Here is an 8,776-nt window from a genome sequence, read left to right as displayed (position 1 = left end):
CAACCCTATACAGCCTCCTGAAAGATGTTCTAGAGAGGGACCCAAATGATCAGAACTCCACAAACGAGAACAGAAGGAACCCACTAAATAGAACAAACAGTTAAACACAGGAGAAAAAGGAGTAAACAACAGCAGGCAAAGAACCTGTCAATCGTAAGTCAATACATCTCAATTATAACCATCAATGTAAATGGACTCAATTCACCAATTTAAAGAAATAGACTGGCACAGTGAATTAAGAAACACAATCCAACAATATGCTGTATACAAAAAACACACTTAGCTCATGAAGAAATTCATAGGCTGAAAGTCAAAGGATGGAAAATGATACTACATAGGCCAGCACCTAAAAAAAAAAAGCAGGGGTAGCAATCCTATTCTCAGACAGTCTAAACTTCAAACCAAGAATGATCAAATGAAATAAAGAAGGCTACTATACACTGGTTAGGGGAAAAATTCAAGAGGAAGAGGTAACACTCATAAATATCTATGCACCAAACACAGGAGCAGCCAACTATATAAGAAAAATCTTAATGGACAGGAAAATCTAATATCCAAGACCACAACCTTAACAGGAGACTGAACACCCCCTTATCCCAAAAAGACAGCTCAAACAGACAAAAAATAAGCAAAGTAGCAGAACTAAACCAGAGCTTGGAACAAATGGACTTAGTGGACATACACAGAGTGTTTCACCCAATGACAGCTGAACACACATTTTTTTCATCTGCACATGGGTCACTTTCTAAAGTAGACCACCTACTAGTCCATAGGTCATGCTTAAGTATATGCAAGAAAACGAATTATCCCATGCATATTATCTGACTACAGTGCAATAAAACTGGAAATAAATGACAAAAGAAACCAGAAAAAAACCCTAAATACATGGAATTTAAACAACACCCTACTTAGCAACCAATGGGTCACAGAAGAAATTAAACAAGAAATTCAACAATATCTACAATTCAATGAACATTCAAGCACAACTTCTTGGAATTTATGGGATAGGGTGAAAGCAGTTCTCAGAGGGAAATTCATAGCTGAGAACTCACACATTAGGAAAACAGAATGGGAACAAATAAACACCCTAATGCTGCACCTCCAACATCTAGAAAAGGAAGTGTAAACCAAACCCTGAGCCCAAATACGGGAAGAAATCATAAAGATTAGAGCAGAAATTAATTCAATTATGATGAAGAAAACAGTGCAAAGAATTAATGAATCAAAAAGCTGGTTCTTTGAAAGATTAAATAAAATCGATAGGCCCCCAGCTAGCCTCATCAAAAAGAGGAAAGAAAAAATTCAAATTTAAGTAATAAGGAATAAAAAAGCTGTAATAACCATAGACCCGGTGGAAATTCAGAAGATTATAAATAGCTATTTTGAGAATCTTTATGCTCACAGAATAGAAGACACAGGTGAAATGGACAGATTCCTAGAAAGGTACAAATTACCAAAACTTATTCAAGAAGATATAATAACTCTCAATAACCAATAACAGCATCCGAGATGAATGCATACTTCTCAAGCGGATGAAATTAAATAAGCGAATAAAGATGAAAAAATGCTCCATGTCACTAGCCATCCAAGAAATGCAAATTAAGACAACAGTGAGATACCATCTCACCCCAGAAAGATTGGCTATCATAAAGAAATCACCCAACGACAAATGTTGGAGAGGCTGTGGGGATAAAGGAACCCTTCTCCACTGCTTGTGGGTATGTAGACTGGTGCAACCATTATGGAAATCAGTGTGGAGACTCCTTAAAAAACTAGGACTGGAAATCCCATTCAAACCAGCTCTTTCCCTACTGGGAATTTTCCCAGAAGATCTGAAAACATCACATCATAGTGATATATGTGTACCTATGTTTATAGCAGCACAATTTGTGAAAGCCAAATCTTGGAAACAACCAAGATGCCCATCACCTGAAGAATGGATGAAAAAGATGTGGTATTTTTATACAATATAGTACTACTCAAGTACAAAGAATGATAAACTCAAGGCCTTTATATTTAAGTGGATGCCACTTGAGGACATACCCATAAGTGAAATAAACCAGACCCACAAGTGTAAATATCATATAGTCTCTCTAGTATAAGAACTCAAAAGAAAAAATACAAATAGAAAGTTATAACACAATTAAAAGGAAAGGGAGAACTTCAGGATTAGACAATGAGGAGAGAGCGAGGAAAATAGCTAGGAAACATGACAGGGGCAAAGCCATACATTTATATGTACAAGATGGGTAAGCCAATCATCCTGAGAACCTTCAGAAGATTTTCGAAACTAGCAGTTAATTGATGGGATTCTCACCCTGACTATATATGCTGATACCTGTGAACTAAGCAACTGCACTGAAGATGGCAATGTATAATAGTAGGGTCATTCTTGGAGTGCCTATCTTTCTGTTCTTCTGAATACGTGCTGCTTGTCATGACATGCTGGTTGTTACCATGCTGTCTCTTGGGTAGATGTTTGTTTAAAAAGGAAGGGGGTGGTGAATGAAGGCAGGAGACAGGAAAAGGGGTATTGCAGGACTCTTCTGCTACTATGCTGTATATGTTTAGATTTCTAAACTTCTGTTTAAAAATATGCAATTGTTTATTCCTATGTTGTAAAATATATTTCAATTTTAAATTTTTTTCTTCGTATTCTGTAGGGACTTAAAGTTTAACATATTAATACTTGATGAGATATACCTGTTCCATGTTGTGCCTAAGATGTTTGATACTCAGACAGATAGTGAGGTTAAGCTCAACAGCCTAGGTTGTAGGGTAATAACAATAAGCTTCTCTTCTGGAGGGTTAACAACCTAAATTTGCCAGACCAAAAATTAGAGTAAAAGAAGGGCAACCTTTCAAGGTCAGTGAAGACTCATGACATAAGAGAACCTGTACTATAACACCATGTAACTCAGTTGTGTGCCAAATTTTCTGAACAAGGAGATTATTGGTCCACAGAGGAAAGTGACCAATGATGTAGAGTGTGACGTAGGAGAGTCACAGGGATTGAAAACATTTTCTCAGGCTTTCACAGAGAGCAAATTGGTCAAGCAATGGCTGTGACTCATCCACATGACTGATACTGACAAAGGATCTACAAACTGAGTTACAGGGTTTCAGGTTAAATCCTGAAGGGATTTGACTGACCTTATCAGATACAAAAGCTACATTTCTTGTTACATAGTTTTTGCTTTTTCTTGGTCTTAACCATCCAGCAGAAAAATATAGAAACGAAGTATAAAAAGTAAAGCCATATTAATATGCTGAACTGTGAAAGGCTCAAGTCAACAACTTCTGACATTGCCAGTCTATGGAAAACCCAGTACTCTTATGGACTACTGGACTGTTTTGGAATATTTTGCAGAATTCGCACATTTATAATATTTAAATGACAAAACTAAATAAAAAAGGTGATAGAAATGAATGACCATTTTATATCTGTATGTTCAAAATTGGTAGGATAGATATACAGCTACACTCTCTTAATTCAATGAATAGAAAAATTTGTTCTAATAGTGTTTGTAAACAGGATATCATGTCTGCATCTTGTACAATGAATAACCACTACGACAACAATATGCAATGTATTAACTATTTAAACTGTCCTACTAATCGGATTTGAAACGGTCTCATTGTTATTTGTTTCTCAATAAACTTATGGAAAAAATAAACTAATATGTCTTGAATTCTTGACTTCCACCCTTCTCAGATTTCTTCCTCTTAACATCTCCTCACCTGAGCTCATAGCATGTCCCTTACTTTCAGTTCCATGGGCCACCATCTTCAGCCCTTCTTTTCTCCCACAGTCTTCTCTGAACCCTGAGAAAAGCCCATTGATCTTGTCTTGGGAAGATGTTTTCAAGCCACTGCCTTTGTTCTCTGGTCTGATCGTCAACTCCTCTCATCTAGAGAATTGTGACAACCATCCTGTCTTCTACCATGGCCCTGGCTTTCTTTTCCTGCAACCCACAGTCTAATCTCCTCACAGCAGACAGAGTAAATAACTGAAACGTAAGTAAGATGGTGCCGGCCCTCTTTTTTCAGCCCTGCAGGGGCCATGTCGTACATACTGTATATCAAGTCCTTCTAAGATCCCAAGATCTTAGACAATCTGAACTCTGATCTCATCTGCTGTTGCTTTCTCTGAGCTCACACTCCTCTGGCATACTGGCACTTTCCTGAACCAGCCACATGTTTGGAGACTTCTCAGGCTACCTCCTCCCCATAGCCTCATGTCTGACCTTACATCTCTGTCATGTGGCTACTTAGAGGTCACTTTGTCCAGAAGTCTGACTCTGACTGTTCTCCTCCACATCATTCTTACTTCCTCACCTTGTTCTTTCAAAATCACTTATTATGTTTTAACTTATACCACATTTGGTGTCAATTATTAATATATTAGTTTTTATTTCTCACAGTATAGACATCATGATGAAAAGTAGTTTTGTCTGTTTTCTTCATTGTTGTATTCCTAGCTTCTAGGGGTGCCTCTGATTATATCAGGTGTTCTTTAAATGTATTTTGAATATGCCTTACTAAACAAGGACAACAGACTTTAGTTTTAAGGCTAATTGATTCACTTAACTTTTCAATTTCACTGCTGAGCATTTTAAGCTACAGATCTTTCTTTCCATAACATTTTCCTCTCCTTTCCTGGTAGCAGATTCTTTCTTCCTGACCTGTCCTCTCAATTTTCTTTTAGATGTATTTATTCCTCTAAATTCAGTTACACTACGATGTCATCATTGATCTTGCACACTCCCTGCATTATTCAGATTTCCAATTACTGGAGCAAAACACCCTAACAGAATCACGTTAAAGGAAAAGAAGTTTCCCTGGCTCTGAGTTCTAGAGGTCTCAGTCCATGGTCATCTGTGTGCAAGGCAGAAACATCATGGTAGACAAGTGTGACAAGACAAGGGGGTGGCTCAGTGCATGGTAACCACATCTCAGGAGAAGATCATCAGCAAGAGAAAAGCCTTACCATGCTGTGCACCTGGTGCACCACATTCCTCAACTGGCTTCTGTCTCCTAACAGATCACGAACATAGTGACCCCCTGATGCAATCATCCCCCTGGATCTCTTAACCCAGTTGATATGGCTGTTGAGACTAAATGGCACAATGTTCTCCACACATCTCTGTTGAAATTACTCTTTACACCTAATTAGCCTTACTATCTCCGGTGTCTCGCATGACACCTTTTCTTTAATCTCCCACAATTCTGATTTACTCTTTCTTGTTTTTCTTTATCTTAAGGATAGTATTATTATTCATCACTGCTCAAGTTGGAAATCTGGAGATTTTTCTGAATTTTTATTATTTTTCATAAAATCTAATTGGTCTCGCAGCTACATTAGTTTTACATTCTAATGCATGCCACACTATCTTCCTAGTGATGTTCAAGCCATATGGTGGTGGCACATTGCTACGCGCCATCCACCAAGCTGCTTCCAGACAGACGCTTCTAAAAGCCAAGTACAAAATTCATGTTTTCTTACTTTGCATCCCAAAATGCCACAACTGGCTTGAAAAGTCCTTCCCTTCTGGTTCACTTCTTCTCCTTGTTTGTTCCTAGACATTCTTACTGATGAGTAATCATTTTATCTATTTTCACCATAATTTTCCATGCATTCTACAGCCATGTGCCCCTTCAGTATATGTTCTATGCTTGAAACACTTTCTCCTTATCCTTTTCCACGGGTACTTTCTGTACTTTAGCACTTCCTTCTTTTTTCTTCTCTAAGCAAATTCACACCCATCTTTTAAAGTTCATCTTAATCATCTTTTTCTAAGAAATTGTCCTTGAATTTCATTTTTAAGAAAAAACAAGCACTCTTTTAGTTGAATCTACAGACTCATAGACATTGTAGACCACATTAGAAGTGCTGTTTATATATTTCCTTCTAGCTTTTAAGGCAAAAGTTATGTCTTCCTTATCATTTCATTGTCAGCATCCAATACAGTGTTTACTCAACCTGCAAAAAGTAATCAACTAATACAGTGAACTCTGAAGTTATGACCAGCCTCACTTATGACAACCTGGGTTATGACCAGAATTTTTGTTTTAACCTATGCTCAAAGTAGTGAGTTATCATCTGAATTCCAGCTGCTTGTGTAGTTGCAAACAAAGATTTGTGATGTGAGAAAAATGTACAGAGTGTATGTACATGTACATAAGCATCAATCTGATCCCAGATGCAGGTGTTTGTGGATATGATTTCAACCAGTGCTTTATATAATTGCTATAGTTACTGCTATCAAACTTTCCCACCAAAGAGCTAGAAAAGAAGCTAAGGAAGGAAGCAAAAGAAAATAAAGTAATCACAACTGAAAAGGAAAAGGAAATTGTGGAGAAATCCAAGAGCAGCATTTATGTGACCGGCCAATCTTACTACTATGTACAGCATGTCAAAATACACCCTCGAAACACTGTTACAGAGAGAAGTGTTGTCCAAGGAAGATAGTGCTGATAAAGGTGTTACTCAAGAAGTCACAATCAATGTCAGATGATATAGAAAGCTATTGCTAGTGTGGATAAATGAAAGACAGATGACAGGTTATAGCCTATCTGAGTCTATAATGTGTGGAAAAAGTGGGCACTATAAAAGAGCATATAAAAGATAATGCATCAGTGAGTGATAATGCTGAAAAATTTCATGTCAGTAAGGGTGGTTTCACAATTTTAAAGGGAGCTCTGGGGTTCATAGCATAATTCAGCATGGTGAAGCAGCCAGTCCTGACAAAAGGTCTGCTAAATTACATATACCTTTTCAAACCAATGACACAGAAAGATAGCCATTACTTTCATCAAAGTTTAAACTGTGACAAAACTGACATTTTCTGTAAAAAATGCCCAAGAGAGCATACAGTACCCAGGGAGGAAAGCAAATGTCAAACCTCAAGCCTATGTTGGATGGGCTAAGCTTGCTGTTGTGTGTCAATGCAAGCAGTGACCTCAAGATGAAACCTCTCTTGATTTATCACACTTAGACCCATAGAGTATTTAGAAAGCACAAAACCATGGAGAACAGGCTGGGGTTATGCAGAAATATAATGCAAAAGTTTGGGCAACAAGAGTACTTTTACTTGAGTTGATCAGAGAGGCTTTCTGTCCTATTCTTAAGAAATATTTAGAAGGCAAAATTTTACTACTCAAGGCTCTCCTCATCATGGACAATGCTCCTGTTCACCCATGAGATTTGGAGAAAAAATTGGCTGGAGAATTCCTGTGATTCTTAGTTGAGTTCTACTCACCTAATACAACTCTCTAGTACAACCTACAGAACCTGCAGTTTATAGCTAACTTTGAGAAACTGTACACTACAGAACTATTCCTGAAGTGCTTCCAGATGTCCTCAAATACAGATTTAACCCTTAAAGATATCTGGAAGAAAAATTACATCATCTTTTCCTGTATGGGTTTAATTGAGAAATCCTGGGCCAGTATCTCTCTAAGGACATTGAGATGTGCCTGGAAGAAAGTGTGGCCTAAGTTATACAGGAGAGGCACTTTGATTGACCCTGGGGAGTCAGCGGAGTCTGAGCCTTCATTTGGACCTGTAGTTGATGGCACTTTTCCTATATTAGAGTCCATAGGATTGCAAGTAGATAGTGGTGATGAGGAGGAATACTCAGGGGAACTGAGGAACTTGAGGAACTTGTGGTTGAGCAACAGAGAATGTAGGCTGATGAACTTTCTGGAGAGGAGGGGAGCTATCAACCATCAGTGAAGCAAAGTTCTTCTTCAGAAATAAAGGAAATCCTGTAAAAATAGACACAACTGCAAACATTTGAAGAATAGACCCATCTAGACAAAGAAAAAGCCAGTATGTGCCTTCAGTTGCTTAATGACAATACCATGTAACAGCACAGTGTTAAACAACCAGTGTTAAAGAAAAAGAAAGACAGAAATAGACAATCCTAGATTAATCTTTATTTCTGAAAAGATTGCGATCTAGTGAGCCAAAAGAGGGTCCTAGTAGGCTACAGACTCTCCCAAGGAGAGAAAGACACCAGAGAATCAGATTCTTGATGTTCTTATGGAAGGGGACTCACCTTCAAAACAATAGCTACCTTTTCAGTGGGCCAGACAGTTCAGTGGAATAAAGTACCTGCTTAGGTAGAGCTAAGTGGCCTGGGGTTTGATCCCCTGCCTGCCATGCCAGCCCCACCCTTGGAGCTCACTGAGACAGTGATTGAGACTGGGCATGGTGGCATGTGCCTATAATCCCAGCATCTGAGAGGCTGAAAACAGGAGAATCATTATGAGTCCAATCTACATAGTGAGACCCTGTAGACCCTATACTAAATACATTTTTTAAAAGCCACCTTTCATTTCATCCTTTCTTCCTGCAAGCCTCAGATGTGAACTTGAATGGTGAACACAGTATAAAATTGTTGTTTCTGATAAACTGGGCACATTTCATAACTTTTTGGTAAACACAGTATGAAAAATTATGTATCAAAAATTAATTCTGGTAAGTTATGCATCCCAAACAACACCTTTTATGATAAAAAGGTAAGATGGGGGACTTTGCAAAGTTCAGAATGCTTTGGATATTTCCACTATTTATTATGGGAAAAATATCTTTGACTTGCAAACAATTTGAGTTACATCAATCCCTTGTGAATGAATTGAGTTTGTGATTGCAGTTTCCATAGCATTGGAATTAACAAGAAAAGAAACAACACACTTTGGCAGCCTACTGTATTAGCTTAGCTTCAACCTCAAAAGCTCAAAAAGTATCAACTGGAAATAAATGGAGCAA

This window comes from Octodon degus, unplaced genomic scaffold, assembly GCF_000260255.1.
Source record: "Octodon degus isolate 3935 unplaced genomic scaffold, OctDeg1.0 scaffold00028, whole genome shotgun sequence".
NCBI lineage: Eukaryota > Metazoa > Chordata > Mammalia > Rodentia > Octodontidae > Octodon > Octodon degus.
The sequence above is the reverse complement of the archived record's forward strand: the minus strand, read 5'-3'. Positions refer to the sequence as shown.